Source organism: Coenobita brevimanus, chromosome 84, assembly GCF_032717465.1.
Source record: "Coenobita brevimanus isolate Jiangsu-jjx chromosome 84, ASM3271746v2, whole genome shotgun sequence".
Classification (NCBI taxonomy): Eukaryota; Metazoa; Arthropoda; class Malacostraca; order Decapoda; family Coenobitidae; genus Coenobita; species Coenobita brevimanus.
This window is the reverse complement of record NC_137037.1, coordinates 8,713,569-8,736,536: the sequence shown is the minus strand read 5'-3', so window position 1 is coordinate 8,736,536 and position 22,968 is coordinate 8,713,569.

Here is a 22,968-nt window from a genome sequence, read left to right as displayed (position 1 = left end):
TGTTGATAAGATGTTAATTCCCTTGACATGTTAAGATGCCGTAGAAATTTTTCTCCATTTATCCTGTCCAATAAACTTCCACTACAGCTTGTCTATGGTGCATGGGAGCTCCTCTCACTTTTTCCTGCCGGCTAAAACTGGGGGAACTGGTGGGTGATGGAAGCCTTATTGCTTTGGCATCCTTGTTTCAGACTAACAGAATGTACCTTAGTTTTAACCTACCCTATAGAAATACAGCCTCGACATCACACATAATGTGCTGCTGTTTACTTTCCTTTGTACTCCCTCCATTTCCTCCCTCTTTCCTACCCTCATTCCGTCGCTTTCTTCCAACCCTCAAATTTTTCCTCCCTTTGCTTCCTCAGTTCCTTCTCCTACTCCTCCCTTCCCTCATTTCCCACAACTTTTCCTTCCTTCCGTCCCCCACTCCATTTCTTCGACACCTTTCCCTCCTTCCCCAGCCCATTCTCCTCTTCCACACTTTCACTCCTCCTTTCTTCTTCTTCCCCTCCTTTCTCTTTCTCCCTCCCCTGTACTCCCTCCTTTCCTCTATTCTCATCTCTTTTCATACTTCTTCTCCTTCAACCTCTCCCTTTCCTTTACTTACTCCTTTCTTTCTTCCTTTTCCTTAATTCTTTCCTTCTTCCCCTTTCCTTTGCTTCCTCCCTCCTATATTGTGTTCCTACCTTTCCCTCCTCACCACTTTATTCCTCCCTCCTCCAACCACCTCCACTTCCCCCTCTCCTTCCAAACCTCCCACCCTCACTCCTGTAATTTTCTAACCCCTTCTTCCTTTTCCTCTCCTCCTTCGTTCCCGCCTTTTACTTCATCATCTCCTTTTTCCTTCTTTCCCTTTCCAATCCAGTCTTACTTTTCACTCCTCCTCCAATCCCCATCTTCATCCCAAGTTACCGAAACAACCAAACCATAGTGTAATACAAGTAAAATAAGAAAAAATACACAAAAATAAGTACAATAAAACAAGAATACACCGCAAGTAATCTTTGCAAGTGTTCATCTTCCGTAATGTTGCAATTTTCCTTTCTTCCTAAGAGGAAAGAAAAGTGTTTGTGTGGGGGGTAGGGAGGGAGGAGAGAGAAATAAATGAGGAAGAGGGAAAGGGAGAAAGAGGGGGGGGGGACAAGACGGGGTAGTATGGATGAAAAAGGAAAGCGTGGATGGTGAGAGGGGAAGGGTGAAAGAGGGGGAGGGAGGGAGGGAGTCAGAAATGGGTAACGGATGAAAAGGAAAGGAGGAATGGAAGAGGATGGGTAATGTGAAGTAGAGGTGAGAAACTGATAAAGAGGAAGAAGGGTTGGTAGGGAAAGGAAGAGGAGGGAGAAGAGAGCACTGGGTGAGAGGGAGGGGAATGAGAGAACAGAGGGGGGGCACGTGGGGAGGGGGCTAAGGCAAAGGTTTAGTGCTGTAATTCTGTTCTTTCTGGTGAAAAAATATGAAAATGTGGAAAGGGAAACCGAGGTAGGTGTGTGTGTGTGTGTGTGTGTGTGTGTGTGTGTGTGTGTGTGTTTGTGTATTAGAAAATGTGTGTGTGTGTGGGTTCGTGTAAGTTTGTGATTACGTGTGTGCAAGTCTTTCGGCGGTTGAGTGTGTGTGCGCGTGGGTGACTGGGTGTTTATCCCCAGGTTACTGCTCTGGGAAGGTCATTCTTTCTGGGTGGTGTTGGAATTGGCGAGGTGGTATATCCCAGCCACCAACTACACAGAGACATTAATCATGGGGGTGTCGTAAATGTGGACACTTTGTGCTACGTGTATTTGTATTTTACACCCTGCTACACCAAACCCAATCTAACGCCACACCTAACCTCTCTCTCTCTCTCTCTCTCTCTCTCTCTCTCACACACACACACACACACACACACACACACACACAAACACACACACACAAACACACACACACACACACACATAGATTAAATCCTCCCACCGCCTCTTCCTCTCTCTCACACACACAGATTAAATCCTCCCACCGCCTCTTCCTCTCCCTGTGCCTTCCGCTTCCTCTCCCCTCACTCACTCTTCCCTCCAGTCATCTGTGCTGTACATGGTGTCCTTACGCTGTTACCTTAATGCAGTGGTTTCCAACCTGTGGGGCGCGCCCCCTTAGGGGGACACGAAGGGCTGCCTGGGGTGACACGAAGGCTTGATAAAGAGGGTAATTATTTTTGAAAACTATGAATTATGATGGAATTCACTAATTTCTAAATATGGAGAAAATATTTCAGATAGGAATAAGAGATCTAGTTATCTGAATATATAAACGATTTCAAAGATTAAGAATCTATGATATTTATTGACATGTGTCAACTATGCCAGTAAAATACAGTATTTGAGGAAGGGGGGCGCAGGGAACGTGTCATTCAGTGATGGGGGGGGGGCGAGAAGTAGGAAAGGTTGGACACCACTGCCTTAATGTATTATATTTCAACGGGTGGCATAGGCAGCGGCTGTGTGTATTTCAGGCAGGGTGAGGCGGGCCGATATCTGTACTACACACTGAACACCCTCAGTTCCAGAAGGTACCGTGGTAGTCTCACATTCCTCCTGACCTAGGTTCGATCCTGCCAAGGGGTGGACGTTCAAGAAAAGGGAGTAATATGTCTATTCATGAGTTCTTAAATCTTAATACCCTGTACAATTCCCCTACTTGACATATACACAGCCGCCCAATAGAACAAAGTGTCAGTTATATTGCACTATTACTATCTATCCACACAAAATCTCAGCAGAACTGGATCTTATTGGTGGAAGAGTGATACAAATAATTACCTTCTCCATGCTGGCGAAGTACAAATGGGGAACAGGTGGGGTGTGTGAACTGTAGGAATAATGGCATATGTTAAGTTAATGTTATAAAGGCTATGTTTGTGTGTCAGGGATACGCTCTACACCATCAAAACCTTCCACACTTATACCCATGTATGGGGCATTGGTTCGGGTCCGGCTACTTCTACAATAAGAGCATAGGTCCTTAGGATCAGTAAGCTTTCAAAGAACCCCTAAAACTCATCCTGAACAGTTATGGTCAATCTGGCCGTCAATATCAGTGGAGTGGAAGCCAACGCTATACGTCCTGTACAGCCTCACACAACACCCACAGGAGGCCCGCTGTGTTCATAAGGGGTCCTGCGTTCCGAAGGCCCCTACTGCCGTGTTAGGAAGGGTTCCACTGTGTTCATTAGGCAGTTGCTGTATTTAATCCCAATGTGACTTCAATTGCACTCACAAGGCTTCCATTGTGCTCACAAGGTTTCCCCAGCGCTCACAAGGCTTCCACTGTGCTCACAGGGCTTCCACTGTGCTCACAGGGCTTCCCATGTGTTCACAAGGCTTCCATCATGCTCACAAGGCTTTCATTGTGCTCACAAGGATCCCACCGTGCTCACAAGGCTTTCGCTGTGCTCAATGGCTTCCAACGTGCTCACAAGGCTTCCATTGTGTTCACAAGGCTTTTACTGTCCTCTTAAGGCTTCCACTGTGCTCTCAAGGCTTACATGTTTTTCACAAGGCTTCCACTGTGTTCAGGAGGCTTCCACTGTGCTCAGAAAGTTTCACTGTGCTCATATAGGTCTCAGTTTTCATCATGACTTGCTGTATTAACAAGGCTTCCATTGCGCTAACAAAGACTCCCACACAAACTCCCACTGTGCTCACAAGACTCCCAGTGCACTCACACAGACTCTCAGTATGATCACAACGACTCCCACTGCGCTCAAGTATTCTACTTTACTCAGGACTCTGACGGTACTCACAAAACTCTCACCGCACTCACTAGGCCATGCACTCACAAGGATGCCACTGTACTCACAAGAGATCCAGTGCGGTAAGAATTCGCCCACTGCTCTGGCAATATGCTCAGAATCCTCAGAAGATCCAAACTGTGCTAAAAATCTTCACTCCAAACATAAGGCTTTGGCTGCATTCATCAGGGTCTTACTACACTCAAATTTTCACACTGTGCTCACACGCCATTGAGCTCACTGGACTCCCAACTATGCTCACAACCACACTACTTCAAAGATTCACTACACTAGCAAGACTCACTGCGTTTACAAAACTCCTAGTATGTTCACAAGACTCTCAAAGTGCTCACAATATTTCAGCTGTGCTCACAACTACCTCTGCAACGCTCATACAAGTCTCACTGTACCCACAAGAAATCCACTGAGTCCATAAGGTTTCCACTGCGCTCACAAAACTCTAATTCCCTCCCAAAATCACTACTTTGCTCACAAGAACCTCAATGCGCTCACAAAATTCCAACTTCATTCATAAGGGTTTCACAAGAGTCTCATAGATATCACTGAATTCATGAGGATCTTACCTTAAAGATTCGCACAACGCTAACAAGATCGCTCTGTGTTAACAAGGCCCCTATAACTTGGCAAAACCTCTTTGAGCTCAAAAGACCCCTCTGCGCTCGCAAGACCCTTCTGTACTCACAAGACCCCTCTGTGCTCAAAGACCTCACAGTACTCACAACAATTCTACGCTCACTGCGGTCCCTCTATGCTCAACAGGAACTACTACAAGTTTCCCTGGCTGAGGTTCTCAAACACTTTTTTTATGCAGTTCCGTTCATAATTTGGATATAATATATTAGGAAGAATAAAAGACATGGCAACACAGTACACGCTTCTTTCCTTATCCTTCCCCCAAACCAAAATACAGTATAGTTATTTCAACTTTACCTGACCCAGATTATCGTCCTGTGGCAGGTTACTTTCAAGCAGCGGAGTTGCAGAAATTGACAATGCTACGGCTCTGCATCCAATCCATAGCACTTCTTTGTGACTAGTATCATGTCGCAGTGTTATTAGCACAACTCTTTATTCAAGATGAAGAACTGGTAATCTGAGGGCAAAGCAGGGTAAAATGAGGTGGTACAGAAAAGAAATACTGATAGAAAGAACAGGACACTGTAAGCTATGAAGGCGGCGGCAGGAAACAGAGAAACTGTTTTGCTACAATACATTTACTGATCTTCCTCAAAGGCCACGAACATGTCATAAAACACCCAGCTAATGCCACCACACCAGTCCTAAATGCGACGGCAACAACAAATATTCAGGACATATGATGGTATTAGCGCCGAAAGTGATGACGCGGGAAGATGTGTGGCGCCGTTTGTTGTGTGTACGAGGACCGCTGGGCCTCAGGGAACAGACCCATTCAGTTTATGCACAAAGTCTGATATTTATTAAACACACACACACACACACACACACACACACACACACACACACACACACACACACACACACACACATCCACTGCGCATTTACTGCCGTGCATGCTCAACTGAGTTGTCATACAGGTCAGTCATAACAAGGAACAAATTGGTGATATGCTGTAATAAACTGCTCGAATTATTACAAGAAATGTTAAATCGGTCCCGCTGGTGTTCAGACTCTCTCTCTCTCTCTCTCTCTCTCTCTCTCTCTCTCTCTCTCTCTCTCTCTCTCTCTCTCAACATTCTAATCCCTCAAGCTCCACTACGGCCAATTCAGCCAGACTTAGTGCTTGATCTGGCCTGAACTGTGGCCAGAATACCCGGCACTGCAGGTGCCAGCCAGTGTAAGGCACCATTACCCCCAGTTTACGCCACGACGACAACAAACATCATCATCAGATTTACCTTAGTTGATTCCATGATTATAATTCCTTTCATTACGACGACGTGTTTGTTTTATTCCAGCTATAACTGGTCAGTGTCATGCCAGCTTACTACAAAGTATTCAAAAAGAAGAGTTTGATATAGCCTTCTACTCCTTCAGTATTCGGGGCTTTCTTAAAGTAAATAAAATGTTCTGACATTAGCGAGAAAAATTACAGGACATCATGCAAGAGAAGGGGATCATTGTTTTTATACAAGATGGAAAAAATAACCATAAACTGAACGTTCCTAAATTGTTCAAAAAAAAAAAAAAAAAAAAAAAAAAAAAAAAAAAAAAAAAAGAGAACCAAATTCAAGATCCATTAATGCCGAGATGCCTGAACACATGGAATAAGACTGTACGGTAGGTAGTAAGCAGAGGGAAACACGAGTGAGTTTTAAAGATGACCAGTTAGGTACAGTTCTGGACATAAATACTCATCCACCCCATTACCATAACTAACGAGATGGTAAGTGATGAACTTTGGAACCCAGTGATGCGATCTTCTGAGAAAAAAAAAAAAAATCAGGTCACTGTGTACGAGCTTCGTAACTGCTAGACTAATATCTGGAAACCATAAAACTACCGGCAACCGCACACAAATGGCTGGAAATTATTGATACACTACCGGTACTACATTAGGGCTGCACAGAACAGGGGTAAGTGTTTGTAGGTAGACGGTATTGCGTACCTGCCGACATTAGTAGGGGACGCAAGCGAACAGTACAAAAGTGATGAATAACGCCTATACGTTACACTAAAGTCCTTTGATTCGTTTCGTTTCGTTTATAAAAACTCCATCGTGACTGAATATGTAGGCTTTGGTCACCTAGTGGCGGCTTCCCACGCTGCTTGATCTCTAGCAGCCTCCCTATTCAGTCTCTTATCCCTGAGGCCACAGTCTATGACCTCGTCCTAGGTCTTTTGTCGGTCTGCCTCTTGCAACCCTGCCCCAACCGTCCACACGTCTCACTTTCCGCACCTAATTGTCTTCCTCCACCCTCTCCACATGCCCAGACCATCTCAATTTATCCATCCTCATCACAGCACCAATAAGCTCTAGTGCCATACTTCCTCTGAACTCTTCAGTCGTAAATCTAGCTCCCCCAAGCCTCTGATTCAAGGACGCATTACACATCCAGCTGTTCACTGTCATTTCTGCATGTTTGAGACTACGAATATCGTCTTCTGTCAATGACCAGGTCTCACAACCACACAGCATTACCAGTATGCTCCTGACACAGGCAGAATATTGATTCTTGCATGTAGTCTTCCCTTAAAAACACAACACATGAGTCGAATTGCATCCAGGTCTTCAATTACCATGCTGGAGGAATTGAACTAAGATAAAAGATACTATGTTCATCGGTCTGACCGGCTCTGGAATCAACCTCGGTGTGTTCCAATCGCGAGTCCGATACGCTACCACTGCACCACCAGAAAAATACACGAGTGATTGAAGTGACAATGGTATAAATAACGGTTCTGCCACTGCATCACCGGGCCCCTTCACAGGGAGGTGATTGAAGTGACAATGGTATAAGTAACGGTTCTGCCATTGCATCACCAGGCCCCTTCAGAGGGAGGTGATTGAAGTGACAATGGTATAAATAACGGTTCTGCCACTGCATCACCGGGCCCCTTCAGAGGTAGGTGATTGAAGTGACAATGGTATAAATAACGGTTCTGCCACTGCATCACCGGGCCCCTTCAGAGGTAGGTGATTGAAGTGACAATGGTATAAATAACGGTGTTGTCACTGCATCACCAGGCCCCCCAATGAGAGAGGTGACTGAAGTGATATGGAGTCTATAAATAACGGTGGTGGGAAAGAGAACACCGATAACAAGGTGGACAACAGCAATACAGTATAGGCAATCGTGGCAACATGCACCCATATGACAGACTATTCAGAAAAGGATGACTCGGTTTATTTATTTATTTTTTTTTTTTTGTTCCTCCAGTGTCGGATATTCGTGGGTGTAGAGTACAAGACAGTCGCTTTCACAAGACACAATAGCGAACACAAAGCAAGATTTGCAACCACAGCAATATCTATCAGTTTATACAACCTCTCAGTAAAGGATGATAGTTATTTTAGTACTCGTCCTTTCTGCCACCAGATGTTCGTCTGTGAATGGCAAGGGTCGTCTGCATCAGAAGGCACAATGGTGGCCACACAGGCAGCACGATGGCAATACTCCCCCACTACGCAGGCGGATGATGTGAATAAATCAACAGTAACAAATGGATTTACGCACACCTGCACGTTAAAGTGATGGGCAGTGACCGACAGGAAAATTCACACTGCTTTTTCGCTAATGCACACTAACTTGCACAGCGATGTGCAAAACGATATTACATAATGGGCGGCAGTTCACTGGGCTTAAAAGGCTCAATGAAACCTACTGGTTGCTTTTTTTCTGTACAGGGTGTTATTTCTTTTATGGTATACATTCCCTTCATCTATAGTAACAGACTAATATTGTATATTACATGCAAGTATACACATCAAAGGAGGTGGCAGAATGACTTCTTCGCCCGTAACATGGGTAGGATGGAAAACACGTCATTTGTGTTCATTCTTGCTACAGCCAACGATGTTTATTCAATATTTGCGAGCCTCCTGATAATGAACGGGTTAATAAAAGCTGCATCTGAGTCCACGTTTCGAATATCCTCCCTAAAGCTGAATAAAACTGTCGGGAAATAGCCACAATACAAAACGAGACGTCGTGGTGCTTTTTACAGTATCCCCCAGTGTACAGAGGGATACTTTGGTTTTGTTGGCATGCTGCTGTCTCTGTCGAATCCGCCAGAATCACCAGCCCTGCCAGATCCACCACTGGCCATCAGAACTTGTGTGCACCCAATACCTCATTTACTGTAATGGGCCACCTTTGTGATAATCTGCAAATACAATACACCTGTGGTAAAAAGAAAGCATTTATATACATTTTCAGAGTTTTATTCTATCACCCTCCCCTCCACCACACCCTTCACAACACAACACAGTTTACTGACGCTGTATGGCAGTAACCAAGGCACCTTTGGCTGGTCAAATATACACACACAACAGGCCTATCGTGCACACAACCCTTTGATTTTCAAGGTTCTAGGTCCCCATCCACGCTTCCCCTCCTCCCCCCAGACCTCCAATACATAACAGTTTATGGTGCTGTATCTCTGTAGCCACCACACCCATGCTATTTTTTGTTGTTGTTGTTAATATGTCTATGCCAAAATGAATCTTAACAACTTTCACGGTTCTAGGTCCCAAACCCCTTAGATCATCAATGTATTAAACTTTGTGGATACCCTATCTATAAAACCTGGATACCTACCTGTATTGTTGTGTAACCTTACATTTAATACAAAATACTCGTACGATAAAAATGTAAGAGGCGCATATTTTGAGAGAAAATGGTGGATTACAGAAGAAAAAAGCTTAAAGTCAATTCCAGCTACTAACACCTGAAGTCCAAAGATAAATGACAGTTAGTCAGTTAACTGATCAGTCAATCAGAATACCTACCCTCTCTCTCTCTCTCTCTCTCTCTCTCTCTCTCTGGGACACACAAGGAGATGATTGTGACAAAAAGGGAACTGTCACAAGCCCGTCAGCTGATCCTCGCTAACGACCTGTGGGATATTGACTGAAATGGTGGCGAGAAAACGTGTCCGAGCACGTACTGACATACAAACGAACCCCCCCTCCTATCTCTCTCTCTCTCTCTCTCCTTTTACGCTCCAGTAGCTGAACAGAGAAAGAGAAGAATGTGAAACATACAACGGGAAAAAAGGCCGTAACATCACCATCACCTTTCCATTCCTCCTGTCTCACTTTTTTCTTCTCCCCAGAGACATGACAAATACAAACAGGACGTGATGCACAAACAAATACACTTCATACAACTCTATGTTTCTTTGTGTGTGTGTGTGTGTGTGTGTGTGTGTGTGTGTGTGTGTGTGTGTAATTCACCGGGTCGGTCAGGATCACTTGATGGTCGTGATCGTCAGCATTTACCCTCCCGGAAGGGAGCTGAGAGCTCATATTGTCCGATCTAAGGGCAAGGCTGTGACCTTCACACACGTACACACCCGTCCCCTTGCTCAAGGGGGACAGTAACCACCCACTTCGTCAGTGAAACTTTTCGCAACCTGAGCGAGGCGCGAACTCCCGTCCACCAGTTGGCAAGCGGGAACGTTACCACTGCACCAGCGAGCGGTGTGTGTGTGTGTGTGTGTGTGTGTGTGTGTGTGTGTGTGTGTGTGTGTGTGTGTGTGTGGTAAGACTGAAAATAAAAAAAATAGACTAAAGTATTTCACTAACAACTCCCACATCTCTCTCTCTCTCTCTCTCTCTCTCTCTCTCTCTCTCTCTCGGGATGGAACTGCACAACTACTTCTCTCTCTCACTCTCTCTCTAACTCAGGATGGAACTGCACAACTAATTCTCTCTCTCTCTCTTTCTTTCTCTCTCTCTCTCTCTCTCTCTCTCTCTCTCTCTCTCGGGATGGAACTGCACAACTAATTCTCTCTCTCTCTCTCTCTCTCTCTCTCTCTCTCTCCTCTCGTCTTTCAGCAGCTGCAGACTCATGGGATCAGGCGAGTCAAGACTCTGCCGGGGAAAATTTTCGATCTCATAAATTCTTAATGAACTTGGAGTCGCGAATGAAAGGCGCCGAGACCGTACGCGAAGGAGAGAAAAATATAATTCAGCTTAGAGATGTTGGAAGAAATGGCTTTGAAATGATGGCGGTAAATTCTTCTCTTGATTCTCTGCCAAGACACACTGTGAGGCACTATATTCTTTTTCACTTTAACTTGGCCTAAAATTGCAGTTTCTCCATCTTTAGTGCTGAGTTGTAATGGAAAATTAACATCAGAACATAATGAGAGTCTCGAGGGAGTGCCACGAAAATAATGTACAGCCGGAGAACTGCCATTTTCTGTCACTGAGCTAAGTTCAGGTAGCTGCAATAGGACGAAAATCTGTGCCAAGCTAAGGTGAATGAACTACAGCGGCGAGTCACTCCATCCTCAGCCAAGCTAGGGAATGAGCAGGTTGGAGTGAGGACTTTGGATAGTTATTTTGCACCTCATGAACCTTGTGGTAATGACGGTGTTTTCACCTCTGTACTCACCTGGGCAGCTGACAGTACCATCAGCAGCTAAGTGTCCAGCTACAACAGGAAGCTGACAACCTTGGAATCTATGAAGCTAAGGAGACTGTGACCACCTCCTTATGCCTCGTAAAGACTGAAGGAGTAATTTGGATACTAAATGCCTTAACATTAAACTGAAAACATCACGTAACTTTTATACCCTGGCGATGTGGAACAATTCCTCATCGCACATCTGCCACTCATACATATACCGTATTACTGTCTTACAGCTGACAGGGCGCGTCCAGTGCTAATTTTTTAGGGGCCTAAGTCAAGCTCCCAGTTGTTGTGGTTGGTACTTAAAAACCTGGTTCCCGGTGCTGAAATTAACCCATGCGTAACTGACTACCACCTTCAGTAGCTTCACGGTCACTACGCCAACACAACTGCTAAAAGGATGAGCCGTTCTATGATTCCTCGTCCCCACAGTCTTCCATAAGGCAAGCAATTGTGTTTCCGAGGTAAGTATCCCCAAGGCACGGTGTAACAGCACCCACATTAGATAAAGGATAGCACAGTAAAGAAGATACAAAAGATTATTATGGAGGAGAAATAAATATTCCTCTGATTTGGTCACCCTCGCCAGGTTGCTAATGTTATGTGTTGGTGGGGTGAGAGGGAAGGGAGGGCGCCACCAGCCCTTGGGGATATAAATGGATCAGAGAGGAGTGACGCTGGCTTTATTTTCTGTTTCGTCTTGGGATCGTACCTATTTTATTCCATTTTACTTCACATTTATTACTCCAGCCAGAAGGTTATGTTTTGGTTCGGTTTGTTTGCCTGTGTTATTAGCAATATATGGATTTTTTTTTTTTTTTTTTTTTTTTTTGACAGATTTTCACCAAGTCTGGAATACTGACTGGAAGTTATTAGAGGAATTAGTTGTGAAAAGGGAGGTGGTGCTGCCTTGGTGGAGGTTTCCGCTCTCTGGTTGCCCTTGTCTGCATTTCTCTCTCCAAAGATCACGGAAGTGGGACCTAAACCCATCTTTGTACAAAGCTCTTTTTATTCATTTTCATCGAGTACTTTTGAGTAACGGCAGTCATTTAATTCTTTTATTATCATCTTTAATCATATTAAGTTTCATTCACCATCATCAGCCTTATTCATCACTAATCAGCCTCAGACAGTTCATTATGAATTCCTTTTTTCATCACCAGTTACCTTATATATTATTTCGGTCTATTAATAACCTCAACCATTGAGTCAATGTAAATCACGTTAAATATTCATCACCTTCAGCCAAATATCAATCATTGTACACCTTCTATCAGCCACAGCCTAAATTACGGCAACCTAACCCACTCAAACAGACTATTTACTCTACAGGTAACTGCGTTTCACACAACTGTCTTGTCTGTCAATTGTACAGCTGGCATCACTCAACCCAATATCTAGCCTAACTCAACCCAATATCTGACCTAACTCAACCCAATATCTAACCTACCTCAACCCAATATCTGACCTAACTCAACGCAATATCAGACCTAACTCAACCCAATATCTGACCTAACTCAACCCAATATCTGACCTAACTCAACCCAATATCTGACCTAACTCAACCCAATATCTGACCTAACTCAACCCAATATCTGACCTAACTCAACCCAATATCTGACCTAACTCAACCCAATATCTGACCTAACTCAACCCAATATCTTGCCTAACTCAACCCAATATCTGACCTAACTCAACCCAATATCTGACCTAACTCAACCCAATATCTGACCTAACTCAACCCAATATCTAGCCTAATTCAACCCAATATCTGACCTAACTCAACCCAATATCTGACCTAACTCAACTCAATATCTGACCTAACTCAACCCAATATCTAGCCTAATTCAACCCAATATCTGACCTAACTCAACCCAATATCTAACCTAACTCAACCCAATATCTAACCTAACTCAACCCAATATATAGCCTAATTCAACCTAAAAACTAGCCCAACTCAACCCAGTATCTAGCCTAACTCAATCCAATATCTAACCCAACTCAACCCAGTATCTAGCCTAACTCAACGCATTATCTGACCCAACTCAATCCAATACCTGACCAACTCAACCCAGTATCTGACCACCTCAACCAAATATCTGACCCAACTCAACCCAACATCTAACCTAATTCAACCCAGTATCTGACCCAACTCAACCCAGTATCTAGCCTATCTTAACCAAATATCTAACCTAACTCAACCCAGTATCTAACCTAACTCAACTCAATATATCTAGCCTAACTCAACCCGATATATCTAGCCTAACTCAACCCAATATATCTAGCCTAACTCAACCCAATATATCTAGCCTAACTCAACTCAATATATCTAGCCTAACTCAACCCAATATATCTAGCCTAACTCAACCCAATATATCTAGCCTAACTCAACCCAATATATCTAGCCTAACTCAACCCATTATCTAACCTAACACAACCCAGTATCAAGCCTAACTCAACCCAGTATGTAACCTAATTCAAACCCAGTATCTAACTTAACTCATCCCAATATCTAACCTAACTCAACCCAGTATCTAACCTAACACAAGCCTAACTCAACCCAGTATCTAACCTAATTCAAACCCAGTATCTAACTTAACTCATCCCAACATCTAACCTAACTCAACCCAGTATCTAACCTAATTCAAACCCAGTATCTAACTTAACTCATCCCAATATCTAACCTAACCCAAACCAGTATCTAACCTAACACAAGCCTAACTCAACCCAGTATCTAACCTAATTCAAACCCAGTATCTAACTTAACTCATCCCAATATCTAACCTAACTCAACCCAGTATCTAACCTACGTGAGCTTCACACATCAATCTTGTCTTCAGTGCACCTGGCAACCTGCAGTGAAAATCCAGCCCGGGCTGGTTCCGATAATCTGTTTCAGTAACATACCAAGACAGACTCATTCCAGGTGAATTATTTACAGTAATTTCTTAAAAAAAGTTAGGGAAGTATTCCAAATGTCAGTTTTTTTCCATACAACTGGTAGTGTAAGCAGAGGAAACAACAAAACATCATTTCAAGTATTAATTAAGCTTCAACATGTAACTAATTTTTGTGTTACTCACTATGGATATGGTACCATTAAGCAACGTCACTCTGTTTACAATTACAGTTATACTCTAAAGTCCATTCCAGTCAACCCACAATCACAGCCTTCTCCACAATAAGCTCAAATCTATACCCATCCCAGGCCAGTCTTTTTCTCATAAACTTGTCTCCCCACAACCTTACTCTGTCAACAGCCACAGTCACTTCCTACAGTCCACTTGAAATTATCATCAACCAACGCCAATCTGGCCAGAATCAGTCACATTGTAAAATCCACTCCAGTCTATTTACAATCAACCATATACTCTTCAATACTCATCAGTCTATCCACAATCACGGTCACACGCCATCACCCACTTCCATCCATTCACACCCCCAACCAGTCAATCCATAATCAGTCACACTTCACAACACACTCCAATTTTCGCCATCCATCGCTAGTCTTTCTATAAGAAGCCCATCAACAATATCACTAATAATCACAATCACACACCACAATCCCCTACTATCATCCACAATCACACTCCATCATCCACATCCATCCACCTATCCCAACCCATCTTCAGTCCATCCATCACACACTCGCCAGTTACAATCTCACACCACAATCCCTTACTGTCATTCACACTCACACTCCACCACCCACATCCAACCAGCCATCTATCCCAATCCACCTTCAGTAAATCCATCACACACTCGCCAGCATGTAGCAGTGATATACAAGTCAGACGGCGCCTGTAAAATATTCATTGGAGGGAGACTCTACGTTCATTTCACACCTCTACACGATTTTGTATTCACATCAGAACCAACGCCCTCCGTCCTATCTCACCACCAACTTCCCTACTCTTCTCTCTAAACAGTCAGCTTTTTTGGCATTTTTGCCTTCCTTTACTCTCTTCTCTCTCCCTTCCGCCCCACTACCGACATTTCTACCGCTTTCCTCCACAGTTCCAGTCTTTTCGCCTCCGTCTCTTCTCTCCTCTCCTCTCCTCTCTGGCTACCTACCTTCCTACCATTTTGCCCCACAATTCAGTAATTTCGCCTTCCTCCCTCCCTTCTTTCTAACTCTCCAACCTCTTCCTCCTTCCCGCGTTCTACTCTACAGACACACTGCATTAAGCCCTCTTTTCTTAGCCTGTCTTGACTATCTCTTAATTTCCATAACCACACTGCACTTTCCTATTCGCTTCCTGCTCTGCTATCTCGCTCCCTTCACTATCTCCTTATCTTTTTCTCTCCGACTACATACCGTTTATCCCTACCCTCCCATCGCATTACCGCCCCCCTTCCCCTGCTTCCAATCTTTCTCACTCCCTTCTTATTCATTCCTACCCATCTCCTCCTCCTCCTTCTCCTCCTCCTCCTCTTCAATACCCGGCTGACCCAATACACGGATATACATGGAGCCACTGCGTCTTGTGTCTCAATATTTCCTACTCATGTCGTTTTATGCATGACATTCTGGTGGCCGGGTAACTCTCGTGTGTGGGTGGTTTGGGGAAAGCTGTGTGCGTGCAATCAGCAGTGTTGGTGAGCCACTATGAGTTACTACGTGAGTGAGCCTGACTGTGTGTACGCATGTGAATGGTTGTATAATTATGTCACCCTGTTGATGTTGCAATCTGTCTGCTGTGTGTGTGTGTGTGTGTGTGTGTGTGTGTGTGTGTGTGTGTGTGTGTGTGTGTGTGTGTGTGTGTGTGTGTGTGTGTGTGTGTGTGTGTGTGTGTGTGTGTGCGTGCGTGCGTGCGTGCGTGCGTGCGTGTGTGTGTGTGTGTGTGTGTGTGTGTGTGTGTGTGTGTGTGTGTGTGTGTACCACAAACTACATATAAACAAAAGGCACACAAATCCACCATTGATACAATCAGCAAACGCAGTAACACCCTCGGCCACCTACTGTCACTGTCACGATGCAGACACCAAGTTACTACCATTATGACCGTAAAGAAACAAATCTTTTACCTCTGCATCCAACACCATACAACATGTGAGATGGGTATATAGGCATGACCATTTCACACACCTTAAAAGGCCTCCATGCACACTACCCAATACATTAATACCTTGTACAACCATTTCCCACACCTTAAAAGGCCTCCATGCACACTACCCAATACATTAATACCTTGTACAACCATTTCCCACACCTTAAAAGGCCTCCATGCACACCACCCAATACATTAATACCTTGTACAACCATTTCCCACACCTTAAAAGGCCTCCATGCACACCACCCAATACATTAATACCTTGTACAATCATTTCCCACACCTTAAAAGGCCTCCATGCACACTACCCAATACATTAATACCCTGAATAACCACTTCCAGTCCGGCTCCTACTGTTGCTAGGTCTTTTTTCATACTTTTCAGATTTACCTTGAGCTGACTCAGATTTTCATCGTTTCTGCGATTTACTTCCCGTAGGCCAGTGGTAGAAAAAGACAGTATGAAGGCTGCACAGAACATCCCTTCCACTGCACCTCTTCGAGACTATCACCATATTCTGTTGTTGATCTATTGTTACAAGTTGGCATTCAAGGTGGAGAGATAGCAATTTTAGATCAAGTTAAAGCGAAAAACGTATAGTACTGTTAGTAGGGTGGTGTTTACGTGTGTGGTAAGTGGTGTCCATATGGTTACTTGGTGCGGGAGAACCAAGGCTGTGTGGGATTATGCCGGATTATCAGTAAGGGACGCACCGAAGCAGCCAATGATTCAGACAACAGTACAAAAGGTGGTATTATTGTTGGCTCTCGTGGTTTGGTAACGCGTCTCCCTTACTGATATATCCTGTCTGCTGTATCTTAACCCTTTACCTGCGTAACCATGGTCTCGGCGGAATAAAATCGCCTGCGGCCAACGAGAACACAGCGGTTAAGTTGAACCGTCGCGTTGAAACGCTTACACAGATGCCCTCTACCTGCAGACGGATTGTCTCCGCTAATATAATGGTCACTTACTACTACTACTACTACTACTAGTAATAATAATAATAATAATAATAATAATAATAATAATAACAATAAATTTTGGCGCCTGGTGGTTTAGTGGGTAATTATTGCGCTCCAATCGGATTGAGCCGATGAAGGTTTATATCCAAGGGGTGATTGGGGTTGATTGCTCACGTAATGCCACTCAGGGATGAGTGAGGCTGGTCACTCTCATCTTAAATGTCGGGACCAACTGCCTAGCCCCGGGCTCCTACGCTCCTCATGGGGCAATGTAGGATTGGATGATGAATGGATGAATAATAATAATTGTGTTAATAATAAATAATGGTAATAGCCGGTACTATTACTAATAAAAAAATATCTAGGTCAAATGTAACAATCTTACTAACTGATTTACATTAACTTCTATGTTACTTAAACTATGACGATATTAAAGAGAGAGAGAGAAGGGGGGGGGAGGGTAACGCCTGAGAAGAAGAAAGTTAAGAATTGGGCGGTGAGGAATTACTGAGGCGAGAGTAAGGAACTGGTGTGAGAGAGACCAGAGATGGGGAAGTAAGGGTATATATGATTTACAGGTGGGCAGACACAGTGGTGGTGGGCAGGAGGTACGGAAGTGTGGAGAAAAAGAGACAAAAATGAAGAGGAGTTGTAGGGCAATGAAGTGTAAAAAAAAGTAAGGTGGTAAGACACAGAATGTTAGTGGGAGCGGCTGGGGAGAGTTGACGACGGAAACAGAAATAACGAGAGGAGAAGAAGATAAGATGAGGAGAGGTGGGGAAGAAAAGAGGAGGAGAGGTAGCAAACAAAAGAGAAAGGTGAGGAGAGGTGGCAAAGAAAAGAGAAAGGTGAGGAGAGATAGGGATGAGAACTAAAAAGTGAGGATAGGAAGAGAAGATAGTAAGGATAGCTTTGGAAGAAAAAAGAAAAGTGAAGAGAGAGACTGCCTTGGGGATGGTGGTAAGAAAAACTGTGAAGATCCTTGGAGGAGTGGGGTGAGGACTGCCTGAGGGGAAGAGTTGGTGAAAGGCGGGGGAATATCAGGGTACTGAGGGTAACGGATGGGCTGAAAGGGGAAAAGAAATACTGGCAGAGTAAAATACACTGATGGTAATACTATACAGAAAGACTTTGTATTTTGTGACTGAGGCGTCGTGGATGGCCAAGATGGTGGTGGATGGATATGGTATGTTAGTTCGTGGAGAGGATACAAAATATATGAGTTTGAGAGTGTCTATCTATCTATCTATTGCCAGACGCCATAATCCCGTAATGGATGGCCATTTCACTTTGAGTTTTGTTTTACGGGGAGGGGCACTAACCCTCCACCAACCCACTTGCTGACACGTAGGGAGCACATATGGTTTGGTTATATGGTTACCACCCAGCGTTATAAATGGTTTCTTGGCTTACAGGAAACCATTTGGCTTGTCACTCAATGTAAAGCCACCTGTAAAGGAAAGAAAAGCAATAACAAGTGACATGAAAGATGGAAGAAATAGGAAGAGAGGAGGGCAAGCACAGAAAAAGAATGATAAAGGCTAAGGAAGAAGTAGGCAGCACCACATCAAGTGAGTGGATGATGCACTGTTGTCTCTCTCTCTCTCTCTCTCTCTCTCTCACACACACACACACACACACACACACACACACACACACACACACACACCTTCACCTGATGTCCTCAGAGATTTGGCAGCATTTTTCTTTCCAAACTTAGTGGCACCTCGGGTTTAAAGGTTAATGTGCGTCACAAGACCGACGGCTGCCATTCCACTGAGTAACTGCATCAACATCGTACCTTTGCCTATAAATTCCATTGGTTTTCACTTACAGCCTATTATGCCTTCTCTATATATTTTCAAAATTAATACCTTGATTATTTTTCTATTGGTACATCATCGTTACTGCACAAAGTCTATTAATTCTACTGGCACAGCATTGTTACTGCACAAAGTCTATTAATTCTATTGGTACATCATCGTTACAGCACAAAGTCTATTCATTCTACTGGTATCCATAGGTATCATACGGTAGTTCTTCCACAACTCCTGCATATTAATTTCTTCACTACGATGACATTCAGAGTTGTTTCCTTCCTGCTGTCTCCAGACAAGCCTATAAAACTTGGAGAAGAAAATTTTTAATGAAGTCTATCTATCTGTCTATCTATTGATAGACGCCACAATCCCGTAAGGGGTGGCCATTTGACTTTGAGTTATTTGTTTTATGGGGAGGGGCACTAATCCTCCACCAACCCACTTGTTGACACGTAGGGAGCACGTCTGGTTTGGTTATATGGTTACCACCCAGCGTAGTAAATGGTTTCTTGGCATGTTTATGGATGAATGAATCTCGTTTAGCCAATTCTGTCTGAGTATTTTAGTTTCATTTCTCGCCACTTCCACGCGAATTCATTCAACGTAGAAGAGCCTCTCAGTGCGAGCAAGTTAATGTAATTACGCAGTGAAATAAACTTCATAATCAACTGCTCAGCGAGGAATGTCTTGGTGCGAAAACATTAAGTTAATTAAGGCTTGAGTTCTCGTTAATCACACAATATTAACATCGTTATTATTTGCTATAAATTAAACACCGTGAATAATGCACCCTATACCATAAATAATAACTATAAAATACAACATCGGCAACCATATATAATTATATAAAAAAATCCAGCATTTCCGTAAGATCCCCTGCCTACACAAACTCAACAATATATGGTACACTTGCCGACAGAAATATCATTCCAATTTTCAATCGAAAAGTTATGAAACCCTTACACAATACTCTGAAAATTTTGTTGCGATCAACAGATCGAACAACTGAGTTTCGAAAGTCATTGTTCAGTGTCTGGTAATTTATGGCAGTGAAGTGAAGGCAATTTATGCCGGGAACTGTACACAGCAGTGCCATCAACTCTACGGTGCCGCTCATCCATATTTACCTTACTCCCACGCTCACTCCACACGCTGCCCATCCCGGTATGTTTGAAGGATACACATACCATCTGCAGGACGTACCTCATTTGTTTGACGCCACAGGGATAATATTTTCAGGATATTCATCATTCCCATAACGGGTACACACCATATTTATCTTCTTCCCACACTAGATTAATTCTTCAATTCCTGGTATCTTCTAGGAATAATTAGCCACTACAATACGTAAATCATTAGCTTTACACCACAGTAATACTATGTTCTTTAGGTCACTTTTTGTCCCTCCACAGCAAAGCAGTGGTGAAAAATAAAACAAGTGCTGGATGGGTGCACATGACAAAAATGTATAATGCATGTGTGATACCCAGCACAAACACCTACACCAAAGAGATGCGCTTGGTTAAAAGGAAAACTACACCTTAATCCCCCAACACTTACACTCAGGTATATATACGAGTCTCTTCACAGGTGCTCTTTGGTCGCCGCGCCTTGAAAGTCCAGCTCGGATTACAGTCAAGAGAAATGGAAATGTGAAGACGTCTTGAGGCAAGGCGGGAGGGTGAGGGGGCTGGGGCAGGGTCCACATGAGCGCCACCTCATCACCACCCAGGTCTGACTCTCTCTGGGAAAATGACACTCGTGGCCAATATGGAAAAGGGAGATGAAAGGCCATGACTCAAGGTGGTAAAAGGAGAGACTGGGGAGATGGAAATGGCGGAGGGTGAAACAGAGAAGAGAGTCGTAATGGCGGTTGCTACCTCAGTATTTCTTAAAATCACAGAATGTTTGGACAGAGGAATGGAGAAAGTGTGTCGAAATACACTATAGCTGAGAAACATGATGACAGAGGAGGGAGGAAAAAATAGAAAATATCACACCTGGGGAAATCAGGAGAGGATGCAACACGTCCTATGTTTTCCAAGACATGCATGGAACTGCAAAAAGCAAAAATTTATCATAACTGGATGGAAAGATGGCAGAGGGTGAATGAAAGAGAAACAGCCAAGAAGTTTCACTGTTTGGTTTTAAACGATGGAATAAATAAAAACTTGGAGAGGGACGGACCCGGTAACAGACGTCCGACGATCACCACAACAGTGAAGCTGCACAGAATTAAGAAATATACTATATCTGACTTAAAAGATAAGAGAGAGAGAGAGAGAGAGAGAGAGAGAGAGAGAGAGAGAGAGATGGCGGGAGGGGAGGGGGGAGGGATTCACCCGCACTGTAAATACAAGATCCTAAAAGGCAGTGTTTACCCTCAGCACAACCCTGCCACACACACCAGCTCGCTCGGCAGAGTACCTTATAATTTCCGCTGATGCTGGAACAAAGAACATGGCGACCGAAAAACAGAAAAGGTATTAAAAGATGATGAAGAAAACAATTTTTTTGATAATCAACGTCTAGCAGCAAACTCTCATCCCTTTTCTGTTCAACTCTCTAATGCAAGAGTTAACCGTTACTCCCAGTCCTTCATTTATGCAACAGATCAACTCTGGAACTGTCTCCCTCTGTATTTCTTGCTGCCTATGATCTTCAGTCTTTCAAACGCAGTGTGTCCAGGCATCTTGAAATGATCGGATCTTGAATTTGGCTCTTTATTGTATTTTGTTTTTCTCTTGGAGGGAACCCTTATTACGGGCTCATGGCCTTTGGTTCCTTCTTCCTCGCATAAAAAAAAAACATAAACTCTAAAAGAAAAGAAGAATAACGATAGAGATACATGGAAGTGGAAAACGAAAGTAAAGAAAACACAAAATTACGAACAAGAAAAGACGAGGAAACAGGAAAAATAGCGTTGGAAAACACACGTGGGATGAAGCAACAAGGAGGCTCTTCTGATATAAACAAAATCATCGGGATGCAGCGAGGCAGTAGTAGTTGTCGTTGCAACCCCTGGCTAATATCAAACGTGAATCCAGTGGACTACAGGCTTAAACTGAGCTTCTCCTGCAGTTCACCATCCTTCTTTTGGGAGATAGGGAAGTAGTTGAAGGACGTTTGTATAACCAGGCAGTTGAGTGACCTGGTTATATCGGTCCCACCACATGAAGGCGTCCCTCTCCACCACCACATTCTGGGAGTGAAAGGGGTTAATCGCCTTCAGTCCCTTCCACAGTCTTTTCCACCTCCCAGTTTCCGGTGTCGTGGTAAAAAGGGGAACGGAATAACACCTTTTTCCAGTGACTTTCATGGCTCTGAATAACACTAAAGCAAATCCCTCGTCAGCTACCGAATCAGTGAGGAAAGGCGAGCGCCTTTTTTTTTTTTTTTTTTTTTTTTTTTTTTTTTTTTTTAATATAACCCCGCCTTAATCAGTGGAACAACAAGTGGAACTGGGCCACACTCACAGCTTACGTCGTGACTGTATGAAATGAGAAAAGACAGACAGCTGTTAGCCCGCTCCAGTAAATATTTTTGACAAGAAGCCACTATGTGGCCATATGCAGTGGGTAACTGATTCCAGAACACAGTTCAAAGGTTCAGGATGCAGTATTCCCAATATCACTTAATACATGTATTCCCAATATAGTATAAAACAACCTAAATATTTAGGGTGTTTGCCATCTTTAAAGTCTCGCCTGAATCACGAACTCTGAAGCAGAACGTTACCAATTTTCACGCAAATGTAAGGAACAAATGCTTTAATAAGGTCGGTCTATTCCAAGCGTTTCCATAACGTACAACCATACCAAAACGGCCTTATTATTGTTTCACAGATTAATATTTTCAACCTCTGTGGCACTGTTTTGTGGCACACCACTCCAGATACCTCCCGCCACTTCTTCCATCCCGCCTTGACCCTCTCACCAACCTCCTCCTCCACAACCAACCTTTTCCGTTACCATCCATCACAGGTATCTACGCTTTACCACCTGTTTCATTTCCTGGCCACTTACATCTTTAACCTGTGTTCCATAACCGCACTGAACGGGTTGAATAAAAAGAACAAGAAATTAAGAATGGTTCAGATAATAATACTATTTCAATAACATCTCATTATTGGGAAACTGAAAAAGAATTATAAGTATATACATGGACTACAGAGCTTTATCAAAATCATAAAAGGTATATGAAAAATTAAGTAAAAGAACTCGTCAACCTTTGAATAAAACATAAAGAAAATGGACTGGATAATGTTGGTACTTACATACGGAGACC